Source organism: Lissotriton helveticus, chromosome 1_1, assembly GCF_964261635.1.
Source record: "Lissotriton helveticus chromosome 1_1, aLisHel1.1, whole genome shotgun sequence".
Lineage (NCBI taxonomy): Eukaryota > Metazoa > Chordata > Amphibia > Caudata > Salamandridae > Lissotriton > Lissotriton helveticus.
Genome location: NC_136057.1, coordinates 1890574941 through 1890591456, shown reverse-complemented (window position 1 = coordinate 1890591456; position 16516 = coordinate 1890574941).

Sequence of the window (16516 nt, the reverse complement as noted above, 5' to 3'; positions counted from 1 at the left end):
ATTGTGGTATATGATATGTTTAATTTGATAAATAGATGTATATCTTTCATGACTATATATTTTTTTCTCATTCATGCATATTGTCTGGTAGCAATATGTTCACAAGTTAACACATCTAGTTCTAAACACGTGAATGTTAATAGACACTATTGTGTATCTCAGCATTTAAAATACATTATCTTGCCGTCTTTTGAGATAGACAGTTCTTGTTATTGAATTGCAGATTTATTCCCTCAACCGTAACACCAACCCATTGTTTCAACACCATCATCATGCTTTTACCTTCTCCTGTTTTCTTACAAATTTGTAATACCCTAACCTTTTGAATTCCTTTTTAGGTTTCGCCTGCACATCGCTTGTGCTGTGCTTGCAAAATCTCTTGTATTCGTTTTTTTTTTAAAAGGGTCTTAGAACCCGCCAATATTTCACCTTTACTTACCTTTGGCTGGCTCCCACGTGGCTCACATGTCACTTTACTTTCCATTGGCTGGCTCCCACGTGGTTCCCATGTCACTCTTGTTTCCTTGCTAGTCAGCACCTCCTCCTCGCCTCTGTTGTTATGCTGTGGACCCTGGACCAAGTACTGCTTCCGGTGCCAGTGTCCTTCCACTAGCTGCATGCTTCTGGAGGTACTTTTTTTTTTGTTACAGTGGGAGCGCTCTTGTGCTGTCCATTATTGCGACATGAAGCTCCCCATCAGTTTCTGCAACATGGCCACAACTGTGCATGTGTGGTGTCCTTATGTGAAATGTTCACAGATGTGTTGTTGCTGCCACAGCCCCAGGCAAGAAGAGCTGTGCGCACAACAACGCCTGTCGTGCAGTGCCCCACTCACGCAATGTGGGGGGGCCCCGAGTAAAGCCATCCATTCATGCACCGTATTAAATGTACTGTAACTTTTTTGAATTACCCAATGACCCCTCTCTTAATAGCACAAACACACACATCTTTCCTTTCGCTGTGCTAGAGTGCACATCCCAGGATGCAGCGAGACACAGCCTCAGGCTCGAATAACGTCTTCTATCAATCAGTTCATATACACGCTAGAGCCATACTTTTGACCTGTTTGGTTTCTGAAATGTTTACTTATTTGTAAAGACACCTCAGTGGCGCAACAATACCCTGCAGCCTCTGCGGTGCGGAAGGGCGCCCTTAGCTCCCAGACACCCCCTCCAGCACTGTGCACAGGCAGCGGGCTCCTGGCCTGAGAGCTCCTGACTGGATCCAGAGCATTGGGTGCCCCTCCATTTCCTTTGCCAGTGGGACCCTTCAAGTTACGTTGCACCACGGTAATACACCATGGGTCCAATTAAAACCTCATGCTTTTTATGCTACATTTTGTATATAAATCTGTTCATTCATGCACTGCTTTATAATGTTTCTTTTCTTTAATTCCATAACATTATCAATGTCAAGGTACACTGAATTTTGGCATTTACTACTGATAGAGCGCGCGAGGTCACCCAGCCAATGATTCCGCCGTTTCCGGCTTCAGGGCCCATATACTTTCAATTCACACTACTCATTGACAGGGCGACTTCACGGGCTGCTACCAATTGTGTGTGTTCCCTACTGTTATCACTTAGTGTACCCGACTTACCATCCACCGACACAGGTACCTATGACCTCAACGGATCAGGGGCCTAGCTGTAAAAGGAAAGGCAACAAATGCAAATTCAAATGACATTCAATACTGTTTGTAAAAGGACCACGGACAACTGGAAGTTTTAAAATGTTTATCTAAAGTTCGTTTTCGTCAAGCATTAAACTTACAAGGATAAGGCAGTCAATAACCAAGATAATGAAAAGTACATAACTATAGAGAAATAAAGTCGGGGTAACCATTTAAATGCAATTATGAGATAAAGAGAAAATGCTATGCATTCAAGGCAAGGAGTTTTCAGACAGTTTAAGTAAGGCCGTTCTAGACCATATCAGAAAATGACAAACTGCAATGCAAAATATGATTTCCAAAAGGTAGGATAGCATAGGAACAATTTAAGAATATATGCACTTGACTTTATGATTCAATAGTTTGCGGCAAAAGCATGGAAAAATCAACATGTGCAAGATGTCTCTTTATTGAAGCAAAGACAGAAAATTTGAAAGGTGCAAGTTTAAAGAGTTTAGAGCAATATTTACCTAGACTGGTGTGAAGACCAAACCCTGGCCGCGGGTCAGTTAAGGACAGGAAACCCTCAAGGAAGGATACCCCTCAGAGAACAGCAGGTGCAGAATGGACACCCAGGACAGGACAGGATACCCTCAGATTAGGAATCAGGACAGGACCTCAGGACAGGACAGCAAACCCTCAGGACAGGACCGCTCAGGACAGGACCGCACCCGCAGTTTGGAAGCAACGCCTGCGCTCCACCCTCTCTGCAGCTATCGATCAAGACCCTGATTGGATCAGCGAACTCCCAGCAAAGTGCTTCGCCAGCACTTTAAGGTTCAGTAGAACCTTAGTCTATGGTCAATTTCGGACAGAGTGCTCCGCAGCGCTCTGTATCTTCAGTCACCTATTGAGTACGATGGGTCAGTGACAGGTCAGCTAAACCAGACAAGTCGGACAATTTCCCTAGGTGAACCCAGGGTAGATATACTGTTTTGGGACGGTGTACCACCCCCCCAATGTTGCAAAGTGTCAGAATCCCTCAATTTGGATTGGTCCTAAGGTAGGATTTGGGTAATACACCAATCATAACACACTATTTGGATGCTTCATTTACATATCTGGGTACCGCCTAGCGAGATTGGGGTTCCCATGAGAAACTGCAAGGAAATACAATGACAATTTAACAATGTAGCATAGCAGGGACATGTGACTCCGTTCAGCCGAGTTTGCAGGTCAGTTCTCAGGAGCATCTTGCCCATCACTGCCAGCTGGCTAAGTTCCATCAGCCAAGGTTGTCAGGTCCCCGAAAAGTCGCACATGCGCAGAAGGGACCTCCAAGATGGCTTTCGGTATAGACAGACCCCCATTTCCCGCGGTACATGAAAAGCAAGCGAAAACAAATTAATACATAAAAATAACATTATGAAAACACATCATTTGGTTTTGTACTTTCAACTTATCACTATAAAATATACTTATGCAGTCTAAATGTTAGCTACATATAACTGGCACAAGAGCAGTGGCACGAGCAGTACCACGTTACTGGCAAGGCTATGTATTACGCATGCGCATAAATTTCCCTCCAAACCTGCAGACACGTCAGGACACGTGAGTGTGACTGACGCATGCGCAGTAACTAAAATACAAGCAGCGGCCATATTTTACGGACAGGGATTAAATGCATTAGGAATACACATAGGCAAGCTTCATAAACTTTGCTTAAACTAAATATAAACGTTAGTAAGACGTACACTTATTACCTTGTTACACACAGACGAGGTTCATGAATACAGCAAGTCGCAAAATATGCGAAGCTTTGCTTCATCAATCCCCTCTTTGATGATATTTACTATCATCACAAAATTTTAATGGAACCAGATGCCAACTTTCTTTCACACTTTGTACAACTCTATCTCTTCCAGCAATTTCTCCAGTTTTTCCCTTTCAGTTTTGGTAGGGTGAGAATTCTTCACCTTTTTATAGATCTGATTATTCACTTCCTCCAATTCGAGCTCATCCACACTTCGTTTCACCCCTCTTGCATTCACTTCATGCTTTCGGGTGTGCTTACGGCATTTGCAACAGACAAATATGAAAAATAGGATGAGACCTATAATTCCAATTGGCATCAGTACTTTAAACAATAAGCCTTTACCTATACTAGCGAACCAATGACCTACATTTGAGAGACCATCTACCAGTCTCTTCCAGGCACTATCAACCTCGAGTGGTCTGAGTTCCTTTGCCAAATTAGTAATGTTTCTCACATATCTTTTGAGCTGCACACTTTTGTCCGGAATATAAGTGCAACAATGTTGCGCCTTCAACATCCGGCAGACTCCGCCCTCTTTCGCCAATAAGGTATCAAGAGCAGGTCGATTCTGTAAAACCATTGATCTGATCGCAACCATTTCGGTATTGACCAGCAGAAATCCATGAGCTGTCTCAGTCGACAACACATCCACTATAGTGGACAATTTGCAAATTCTGTGAGTGTTCAGAACCACTCCCACTCCAGGTATCAGTGCACTGAAAATACTACCCATTATTTCACCTATGCTTTCTCTTTTACTACGCACTAAGCCATTAGTATTTTCACTGCTTCCAGCAACTCCATTCACATGGTATATTTTCGGGAAGACAATGCCAAAATAGCAACTTCCATACCAGTGATCCGGCAATTTGAAATAAGCCTTGTCCCCACAAATATAACAAATTCCAGGAAACACAGGCTCTGACCCATTTTTGAAACCCCAACCTCCAATTACCTTGTAATTATGTTCGCATTCACTGGAACCAATGAAAATGTTATTATAATAGCTAGTCTTCTCGCGGTGAAGACATAGCTTGCCTTTCTTTTCAAAATCCAGCAACAGAGCAGGACCCGCCCCACCAGTTGAGGTGCCTTCCATGTTCTCTGCCCACTTTGGCTTTTTCTGACTTTCGTCATTAGCCTTCTTTTGTATTTTAATTCTCCTTTTCTCTGCCATGTTTAGGAACATCTTTTCCTGCTCATGCAAAGAACAAGTCAAGTTATTTCTGTGTGCTTCACCTATGTCAATATCACCAATAGTCAGGAAATAGTCTCCCATATATCGTATCACGTCACTTTTGGTATGTACAGGATTCAAGTTCCCACGTATAGGAAGCTCAGAAAAGATCACGTAGTAATAGTACTGTAACGGTCCTCTTTTGTAAAATAAACTAGCTAAAATGCTACAGGAGATTCCGTATGTCAGCGGTAAGTGATGGTATGTCACGCCTTCAGCTACAGAAGTAGGTAGCTTCATGCAGACATAGCAATCTTCAATTTCCATAGTCTCTACATAGTGTATTAATAAGTTTGCGAAAACATTTAAGCGTGTCCTGTTTTTAATTCCATGATAATGTAGTTCTCCCTCATCTGATGCTTCTAAGTTTTGTTTTGTTTGTCTCAGTGCTCTCTCATGTCTAGCTACACTCTGTGTTGTCAGCTCTTCACTGTCAGTATTTACAATTTCAGTAGGGACAATATTAGTATCTTTGCTTACAGCAAAGGGAATGAAAATTGTTAGTCCTATCCAGAGTAATATCAGGACAACTATACTACAGACACATACCTTGCAGCAAGTTTTACAACCGCTGCGACTAGGTCTACCATTCACGTTTGAATCAGACATTTAGGCTTCAGAAGAAGTTTCTCAACCCCTCTTTGTGTCTCTACACAAGTATCTTACTTTGTGCAAATTCACGGTGGCTCTTCTTCCTCTTCGTCAGAGTACTCAGGGACGGGCTCTCCGTCGCTTACGTCAGTGATATCGAGATCTTCAAGTTCCTCTAACACAAGTGTCCATTCAGGTGACTTGTACTTTTTGTTTTGTCTCTTTATCCGATCACTCCTTCTTTTGGAAGTGTCTTCTGGTTGTTTTGCTATGCGAGCACTTCTCCTTTCTTCTGCACGTTTTTCTTCTACTGTTTTTATTCTCAGTCTTAATTTCTTTATGTATCTAGGCTCAAGATGCTTTCTTTTCTTAAGTCTTTTTGTTGGTACTTGAACTTCGTTCCCTTCTCTTGCCCTTTTGTTCTCATTAACTGTTGGCAATTCTGTCTCAGTTTCTTCTTCTTCTATCTGACTAATTCCAGGGCTAGCATCTGTTTCTTCTGCCTGGGTACTAATCTGGCCTTGTTCAGGTAAATTGTGTGTTTGCTCTTCAAGTGTCTCTGACTCTGTTTCCTGAACACGTTCTTCTAATTCTATCTGATCCTGTTCAAGCACTTCGATCTCTGGACTTTCTTCTGCTCGAACTATTACACTATGTCTAATCTGTCCCTTCCCGATATCAGGTGTCAGTGGAGGAGTATCAATCACTTGTTCTGTATTCCTCACTTGTTCAGGATCCTTCACTTGTTCAGTATCGGGCACTGGTTCAGTATTATTCACTTGTTCTGTATCAATCATGTGCTCTGTCCCTGTCTGACCTCCTCCTTCCTCAGTTTTGATGTGAATCTCAAGAGTCTGAGGTTCTTCGCCTGTGCCTTGCTTTTCCTCTCTAGTCCACTCTCTACCTTCCCAAAGTCGTTCACTTGTTCGAATGGGGTCTTCGGTGAGATCAATCAAGGGAATCCACTCCTCTGGCCATATGCTCGGCAGCTCGTCTTCAGCTACTTCTGGCTCAGCTTCTTGGACCCCTTCAGCAGGCTGCGCTCCTGGTAGTTCGTTGTCAACTATTCTTGGGCCAACGTCTGCTGATTCTGTAGCTCGACTGGTACTGGGCTGTACGTCGTCAGCTACTTCTGGTCTGGCTCCTGCAACATCCTCTGCGGGACGTCCTTCTGCTTCAGGCACTTCGTCTGGTGGTACCTTCTGGGTGTGGCTGGCGTGTATCCAACGCGGAACCCCTGCACACTTGACTGCTGTGGTAGTAACCAGAATCACCTGTCGTTTTTCTCCCCACCTTGGCTCCAGGCAGCTCTTCCGAGTATGCTTCTTTATCTTCACCCAGTCCCCCGGGACCAGTTTGTGGAGAGGAGTCGTTGGATTGAGGATGGCGTCTTCTCCGATCTGGCGAGAGATAGAACGCACTTGGTCACCCAATCTCTTGCAGTATTCAAGCACCAAATCATCAGTAATACTCAACAGTTTGCTTCCTGGCACCCATGCTTGTCTCATCACTCTTCCCATAATGATTTCATGGGGACTTAGGCCTGTCTTGCGGTCCGGAACACTTCTGAGTCCCATCAGGACCAGGGGCAGGGCCTTTACCCAAGTCATGCCAGTTGCATCACCCAGTTTTGCTAGTCTGTTTTTGATAGTTCCATTTACTTGTTCCACTATTCCAGAAGCCTCTGGACGGTATGCACAGTGAAGCTTTTGTGAGATTCCAAAGGCTTTACAGAGTTCGTCGATCACCTCATTCTGAAAATGTCGGCCTCTATCTGATTCAATAGTGACTGGAACCCCGAACCTAGGTATCAGTTCTTTTAGTAAACACTTAGCTACTGTTATTGCGTCATTTTGGGGAGTAGGGAAAGCTTCCACCCACTTTGAAAATAAACAGACCATGACAAGGACATATCGCTTCCCTTCACACCGGGGCATGGTGATGAAGTCAATCTGTATTCGTACAAAGGGACCCCCTGACCTCCCAATTTTCCCCAATTCAACCATTGTTTTCTTTCCTGGGTTCATCCTTTGACATGACAGGCACCTCTGGCAGAGGGACTCTGCTACTTTCCTGAACTTTTTACTGTACCAAGTCTGTTGGAACACTAGAATCATGGCGTCCCTACCAATGTGTGATCCTTCATGTATCAATCTCGCCATTGTGCTAAGTAAGTGTCTAGGTAACACAGGCATACCAGTTGGGCCCAGAATGACACCATCCACTCGTCTTGGTCTACATCCATCTTCCTTCCACTTCTCTCTTTCTTGCCAAGGTGCCGCCTGCTGCCACTCTTTCACTTCATCCCATGTAGGCACTTCTTCAAACACCTGAAGTTGGCAGCTGGTTCCTGGCCCCCCTCGTTTTGGATTTACGATATACCGATCCCTTGCGCACCATTGGGCCACTCGATCAGCATAATCGTTTCCCAGTGATACCTTGTCCATGCTCTTCTTATGAGCAGCACATTTTACCACTGCCAGTTCCTTTGGTAACTGGATTGCCTCTAAAAGGTCTTGAACAACCTTTCCATTTCGAATAGGGGTACCTGATGAAGTCAGGAACTCCCTCTGTAGCCACAACTGGCCGAAGTCATGCACAACCCCATAACAGTACTGACTGTCAGTATACACTGTTATGCGCAGGTTCTTCCCAATTTGGCAAGCTTTTATCATAGCAATCAATTCGGCTACTTGTGCAGACTTGATATGATATAGGTAACCTGCTTCCTCAATTTTCTCTAAGGAGACTACCGCATAGGCAGCACTCAGGCCTCCTTGTTCATGTCTTAGACATGAACCATCTACAAATAATTCTTTGTCATGCTCAGGCAATGGCGTTTCTTTTATGTCTGGGCGTGGCTTGGTGTTGAATTCTGTTAGATCAATACAATCATGTTCATCATCCACCCCCCCTTCCATATCCTTTGGGTCGGGAAGTAAGGTGGCTGGGTTCAGAATACTGCACCTAACAATGTTTACATTTGCAGCACCCACAAGAATCCTCTCATATTTAGTCAGCCGACTAGGGGTGAGATACTGAGTTTTTGTTCTGGTCAACAAAATTACCACTCCATGTGGGACATACACAGTTACCGGATGTCCCATGACAATGGACTCACTCTGCTCTAAACTTGCGCAGGTAGCAGCTACTGCTTTCAGACAACCTGGTAATCCAGCAGCCACTGGATCCAGGGTGGCAGAGAAATATGCCACAGGCCTTCTCGTTGTGCCATGATCTTGTGTCAGGATCGACAATGCAAAATTATCACGAGTGTCACAGAACAGGGCAAATTCTTTGGAATAGTCTGGCATTCCCAATGCAGGGGCTGTACACAGACAATCTCGCAGTTTCGTGAAGGCTGTTAAGCTTTCATCATCCCATTCTACAACATCTGGAGTTCCTCTCTTGGTCATTTTTATCAAGGGCCTAGCTAGGACTGCAAATCCTAGAATCCACTGCCTGCAGTATCCTATCACACCCAGGAACATTCTGATCTCTTTCTGAGTACGGGGTAACTGCATCTTTTGAATTATTCTCACTCTTTCTGATGTCACTTTCCTGACCCCTTTCTCTATCTGGTGCCCCAGATATTTCACTGATTTTGCACAGAACTGTAATTTGTCAGGGGCCACTTTATGTCCCTTTTCACACATGTGATTTAGTAAGGCAATGGTGTCAATCACACAATCCCTATGACTTTTAGACGCCACCAAGAGGTCGTCTATGTATTGCACTAAGACAGAATTTCCAGGTAAGACCAAAGTTTCCAAACATTTTTTCAAGATCTGATTAAAGATAGAGGGACTCTCTGTGTACCCTTGAGGGACCCTGTTCCAGCAATACACGTGACCATTGAAGGCAAATGAGAAAAGAAATTTGCTATCTGGATGCAAAGGAATGGAAAAGAATGCATGACATAGGTCTATCACAGTGAACCATTCAGCATCCCAGGGAATCTGATACAGAATCACTGCTGGATTCGGGACAATAGGGCAGCAGGGGACCACTATCTTGTTGATTTTTCGTAAATCTTGCACTACTCTGTACTTGCCACTAGGCTTTTTAATGCCCATAATCGGGGAGTTACATAGGCTACTCATTACTTCCTGTATGATGTTTCCTTCTAGCAATTTCTGTATTTCCAGAGTAACACCAGCTTTCACTTCTGCATTCATTCTGTAGGGTTTAGTATTGGGGTATACCGCATTGTCCTTGATGGCTATCTGTATGGGGTCCACATTTTTCATTAACCCTACATCTTTCCCAGTAAAGTCCCACACCTCTGGCTTCACTGCTTCTTGGAGTTCTTTCGGTAAATCCTGCATGGTCATTCATTTAATTTCCGAGTCAGGGCGGACTAACATTATTTTATAAATGCCGTCTTCATCTGGGGTCTGAATTTCAACACCCTTTGGTGTGCAAAAGATGGTACAGTTCATTTTGCACAGCAAATCACGTCCCAGCAAGTTCACTGGACTGGTGTCGCAAACGACAAATCTATGCATTTCCTTAAAGTTTCCAATTGAGATCTCCATGGGCTTGGTAACAGGAGTACTAATCAATTGATTAGATACACCCACTACTTGGATGGCTTCTCCCGAGAGGGGTAGGTTTGGAACGTCCACTGTTCTCACAGTAGAACGGGTAGCACCAGTGTCCAACAGAAAGGTGACATCATTTCCGTCAACCTTTCCTTCAATGTATGGTCCGGACTGGTCTACCGGCAAGGAGGCGCCAAGTACGCACTCCTCGTCCTCCCCTCTCAGGCCCCGTCAGTACTGGTCATCACAAAGGAAGGTATCATTTAATAGATACTGCGAAGTTGCTGCATTTCTGTTCTCATTGCTTTCCCAGACTTCTATCTCATCTCCCTCTGCTTGTTTTCCCTTGTATACCTGCTTTGGTGCGCGAGGCACCTGCACTGTCTTTACCTGTGGTTGAGTCTTTCTTGGTCTTTCTTTCTGCGTCTGTGGAGTTAAATCAGGTGTTTTGGGGTTATCATCCGGCAAGTAAGGACACTCGTTACGCCAGTGTCCAATTTCGCCGCACTGATGGCAGGGAAATTTCTTCATAGCCTCCTCCCTGCTCATTCTTGGCCGGGGCTTACTTCCTCCCCCACCCCCAGGACCTTCGTTCTTAGCATTTTTGACCATTGTACTCAACTGCTTTTCCTGCTGTTCTGCGAGCTTCACCTGAGCCCACATCACTTTCTCCTTGAGAGCCTTTTTCTTTTCTGCCATCTCGTCCTCGCAGTACTTTGCGTACCGCAGGACCTCGTCTACCTTTTTGGTATGCCAACAGATTTTATTATCTTTTATCCACTGACAAATTTCAGGCCTTAAACCGTTTACAAACCTGTAAATGAAATGCGTCATATCCTTCATTTCGATGTTATCTATACCACTGTATGTTTTAAACACCTGCAACAGCCTTTCATAATAGGAGTGCACTGTCTCCTCTCTTTCCTGCGTTGTTCTATCTATCCTGGTCCAATCAGTTTCCTTTGCTGGCACCTTTTCTTTCAAGTGCTGAATTACCTGCTCATACTTTCTCATGACTTCCTTCGAAGGTTCCCCTGTTTCTTTATCTCTTATGTACTCCTCACTAGGCCAGGCTATGGCTATTTTACACTCGGTCCATAGATCGACCGGGACCACAATGTCGAAAAACCCATCCAGGTCTTTCCACAGGCATTTTTGCACCTTTACGAACCTTTCCACTTGCCGGTACCATTCAACCGGCTTCTCGCGCAGTTTCGGAAAATCGTTAGTAAAGGACACAATATCCTGTCTGGACCATGGAACGTGCACATACCTCCCACCTGGTCCTTCACGCATGGGGCATAATGTTTCAGGCTTGTCTACTTCTCTTAAAGGGAACTCAGGGGTAGCTTGTCTGGATCGAGCCTCATCTTTCTTCCTTGCCCACCTGCTTCTCCACCTTTCCACTTCTCCCCATTTTTGCAAAACTGCAAGCAACTCTTTAATCTGCAACTTTTTCCCTGACACATTCAGGTTCTCTAAATCCTTGTCTGAGAATTCAGCTCTGTAAGGCTTTTGTAAGGGCTTGGATCTTGAAATATCTACCCCCATACTAGCTGCGGTGTCTGTCAGCTTTTCGTGGAGCACCCTGGTACTTCTGGTAAGGCTTTTACACATAAACAGCAACTCTTCTTCAGAATATGTGTTTAATCTGTCTAACCCCACATTTCCTGCCATCAATTCCTCTATTTCTACCCTTAGCTTGTAGAGGTCTAAAGGTTTCGTTTGCGGAGCCTGTTTTTCTAAATCACGACTCCAACTTTCAATCTCTTCCGGAGTTACCAAGGAAACACTCCTAGTCCCTGTTGCTGATTCTAATTTAATTTCTTTCGCATCAAAAGGATTATGCCTCTTCTGCACTCCCTTTCCGGTCTGTTTGTTTGGTAGATCCAAGAACACCACTTCGGACTCGCACTCACTGGACTGATCGTCTATCAGTAGGGGTTCTTGCCTCGGCGGGGCCATTATCGGGTTCATAACTGGAGGGTTCGAACTTCCTTGACTATTCCCATACAACGGGACTACTGGTCCGATCGTTACCGGAATAGTCAAAGCTTCAGGACTGGTATTTAACTGGGAGATCTTCTGAATTATTTCTGTCCTCTGTCTAGCTAGGACTTCTTGCTCCCTTTCATCTAGTACTCTTCCTAATGTCCGGTCAGGTATCATCTGTGGGGTCAGGTGAGGGGTAAGACTCGGGGCAGTAGGATGCGTTTCACTTGGTCCTCCGCCATAATTTGGTTTTGGGAACAAAGTTCCTGTGCCAAATGACCTACTCTCTTCCCCATATGGAGGCTGCAAAAAGGGTACTCCTGAACTTACTGGCTTTTCTTCGTTTTCATACAGAGGTCTGGGAAAAAATGTTCTTTCACGGGAATATTTTTCCTCTGAGCTCTCGGGCATTCTAGGATATATATTGCGTACCTCTGCGGGTCCGGGGTTCTCAAAATAGGGCAACACCTGGCCACCTCCCCTCCTACATAGGGATCTGTCCTCCTCCTTAATAGATGGACGCTGGGGATTCTCTCCTGCACTGGAAGGTCGGGCTCCCTCATTATAAGGGGGCGGACTTCTCGTAAAGATGTCATCTAACAATTCATCATCTGACTCTCCAAGGGCTCCCCAATGTTTACACTTTTCTGTCTTTTTCTCTTCCCCCGAAGGGGGACATGCTGGCATCATGGGAAACAGACCCTCAACAATCATGCTCTGCCTCCACTGTTTCATCCTCTTGTCCCTAGTCTCCTGTTTCAGCCTTGGGTACCACTTGGTCAGACCTTTGTCCATTCGGGGTTTCTCTCTTTCAAAAGCCTCAATCTCCCATTCCTCTAATGCCTCATACTGCGTTAGTCTCGGTCTGGGATGTAATTCATTCATGCGGGTTCTCAAATTGAATAAAATCCTACCATTGAAGGTACCGTCTAACGGGAAAGCCAATACTCCGTCATCTTCTGTGTACCTTACCCAATTCTCCAACCACACACAGGTATTGTACCCTCGGTCAAACATCATGAATGAGGCAGGAGTATTCGGTGGCGGGATAGTAACGCCCTCTCTAGATTTAATCGGTTTGTCCGTTTTGAAATAATTCTTTACCGTATTTACAAGGGACATCTTTCTCTTAGCTCCGTACATAATATCGTATCTATTAGCTTTCCACTGATCCCTTTCAAACCCTTGGTTTCTTGGATCGGGTCTAGTCTCTGGACAATACGAGTGCCACATACGATTTCTACGCTTAATTCTGTTTACAAAGTCACCTCAAATCAGAACGCGTCTTGCAATTCCGTGCGACCAATGAGGTGCACGCGTTCAAGTATTTTCGGCCAATGGGTGCGCGGCCCCTTCGTGAGACTGTTCTCACGCTCCGGCGCTTCACCCCTCCTTTACAATTCCAGCCCCGCTACCCGCCCGCTGCTTCTACCAATCCCAGCGCGGCACGGAGTGACGTCAGAGGCGCTTCGCGACTGACTCCCTCCCTTCACAAGGTAACGGAAACTTTCTTTCCTTTTAAAGTGCTCAGTGCTTGGTTATTTTACAACAAATACACATTCGCCACAGTGCTCAAGTGTCTAGACAGGATAGCTTTGTTTTACTGCAAGTAAACTACTTCCATTTACTTTTCACGCGCTGCGGGTAGATCTCTTCCGCCTACCCTTCACTCTAGCATCGGTGAACCTGTTATTCCCCTAAACTCATCCACTTCTCCGGGATATATCCGAGTCTAAGGTTTCCCAGCGGACCCCTCTGCTTTCACCCTAGCTCCGAGGAACCTGCTACTCTTCCGATGTGACCCTTACTAGGTTACGCCACTATGGGATTTTTGCCAATGAACCTCGTTACTGACATTTATTCACACATGTATTCAGAAAACCCTAGTTAGTGCTTCCCGGTTATCCTAACCTGCACCTAACTTTCCTTAAGCCTGTGACCTCAGGACAATGGATTCTATTCACCACTTGCCCTTTCAATTCCCCGGGGAGTTCGGACAACAAGAAACAATACGGTTTACAAACGCATGGATTAATACATATAACAATATAAGAACAAGAATAATAACAATACAACAATTCATGAATTTCAGCAGCGTATTCACAAGAGAGTGATCGGTTCTCTCGGAACAGCCGCTCTTATAGCAGCATTAAAGTACTAGCAGCTTCCGACCTAACTAGTCTAACTAGTCCTACCTAACCTTTAGCTAGTCCCTAACCATCCTCTGATCTACCAGAAAACTGATAGAGCGCGCGAGGTCACCCAGCCAATGATTCCGCCGTTTCCGGCTTCAGGGCCCATATACTTTCAATTCACACTACTCATTGACAGGGCGACTTCACGGGCTGCTACCAATTGTGTGTGTTCCCTACTGTTATCACTTAGTGTACCCGACTTACCATCCACCGACACGGGTACCTATGACCTCAACGGATCAGGGGCCTAGCTGTAAAAGGAAAGGCAACAAATGCAAAATTCAAATGACATTCAATACTGTTTGTAAAAGGACCACGGACAACTGGAAGTTTTAAAATGTTTATCTAAAGTTCGTTTTCGTCAAGCATTAAACTTACAAGGATAAGGCAGTCAATAACCAAGATAATGAAAAGTACATAAATATAGAGAAATAAAGTCAGGGTAACCATTTAAATGCAATTATGAGATAAAGAGAAAATGCTATGCATTCAAGGCAAGGAGTTTTCAGACAGTTTAAGTAAGGCCGTTCTAGACCATATCAGAAAATGACAAACTGCAATGCAAAATATGATTTCCAAAAGGTAGGATAGCATAGGAACAATTTAAGAATATATGCACTTGACTTTATGATTCAATAGTTTGCGGCAAAAGCATGGAAAAATCAACATGTGCAAGATGTCTCTTTATTGAAGCAAAGACAGAAAATTTGAAAGGTGCAAGTTTAAAGAGTTTAGAGCAATATTTACCTAGACTGGTGTGAAAACCAAACCCTGGCCACGGGTCAGTTAAGGACAGGAAACCCTCAAGGAAGGATACCCCTCAGAGAACAGCAGGTGCAGAATGGACACCCAGGACAGGACAGGATACCCTCAGATTAGGAATCAGGACAGGACCTCAGGACAGGACAGCAAACCCTCAGGACAGGACCGCTCAGGACAGGACCGCACCCGCAGTTTGGAAGCAACGCCTGCGCTCCACCCTCTCTGCAGCTATCGATCAAGACCCTGATTGGATCAGCGAACTCCCAGCAAAGTGCTTCGCCAGCACTTTAAGGTTCAGTAGAACCTTAGTCTATGGTCAATTTCGGACAGAGTGCTCCGCAGCGCTCTGTATCTTCAGTCACCTATTGAGTACGATGGGTCAGTGACAGGTCAGCTAAACCAGACAAGTCGGACAATTTCCCTAGGTGAACCCAGGGTAGATATACTGTTTTGGGACGGTGTACCACCCCCCCAATGTTGCAAAGTGTCAGAATCCCTCAATTTGGATTGGTCCTAAGGTAGGATTTGGGTAATACACCAATCATAACACACTATTTGGATGCTTCATTTACATATCTGGGTACCGTCTAGCGAGATTGGGGTTCCCATGAGAAACTGCAAGGAAATACAATGACAATTTAACAATGTAGCATAGCAGGGACATGTGACTCCGTTCAGCCGAGTTTGCAGGTCAGTTCTCAGGAGCATCTTGCCCATCACTGCCAGCTGGCTAAGTTCCATCAGCCAAGGTTGTCAGGTCCCCGAAAAGTCGCACATGCGCAGAAGGGACCTCCAAGATGGCTTTCGGTATAGACAGACCCCCATTGCCCGCGGTACATGAAAAGCAAGCGAAAACAAATTAATACATAAAAATAACATTATGAAAACACATCATTTGGTTTTGTACTTTCAACTTATCACTATAAAATATACTTATGCAGTCTAAATGTTAGCTACATATAACAGGCACAAGAGCAGTGGCACGAGCAGTACCACGTTACTGGCAAGGCTATGTATTACGCATGCGCATAAATTTCCCTCCAAACCTGCAGACACGTCAGGACACGTGAGTGTGACTGACGCATGCGCAGTAACTAAAATACAAGCAGCGGCCATATTTTACGGACAGGGATTAAATGCATTAGGAATACACATAGGCAAGCTTCATAAACTTTGCTTAAACTAAATATAAACGTTAGTAAGACGTACACTTATTACCTTGTTACACACAGACGAGGTTCATGAATACAGCAAGTCGCAAAATATGCGAAGCTTTGCTTCATCACTACAAAACATGCAGATGTTTTTGAGCCTTGAAAGTGTGGCACAATACTGCTCAATATATAGAAAATATAAAAAACTTTATGAGCAAACAGGTAGGGGGGGGGGGATATGGCGATATGGCCAGAGCTGCTGACCTTGGAGCTGAGGAGGTTTGAGTCTGGGCGTTGGCTTAACCTTTGTGGTCTCTGTGAATCATTTAATCAACAAGCATTTGCAAAGCAAATAGGTTTCACCTCTGTGAAATCACTTGTTTTTGTCAATTTATTTTTAAGAACTCTTGCACAGCGGCGCTGGCTCCTGTACAACATGGCTTAAACTTTTAGAAAAAAGGATATGACACGGCCAGCGTTGACCACGTCATAGCTATTTTTTTTTTTAAAAGCACTGATGTGTTACATTGACAAAACCAATAGAGGCGAAACCTATTGGCTTTGCCAAAGCTTGTTTAATCTCACCGCAGTTTCAGTATATGAACAATTAGGC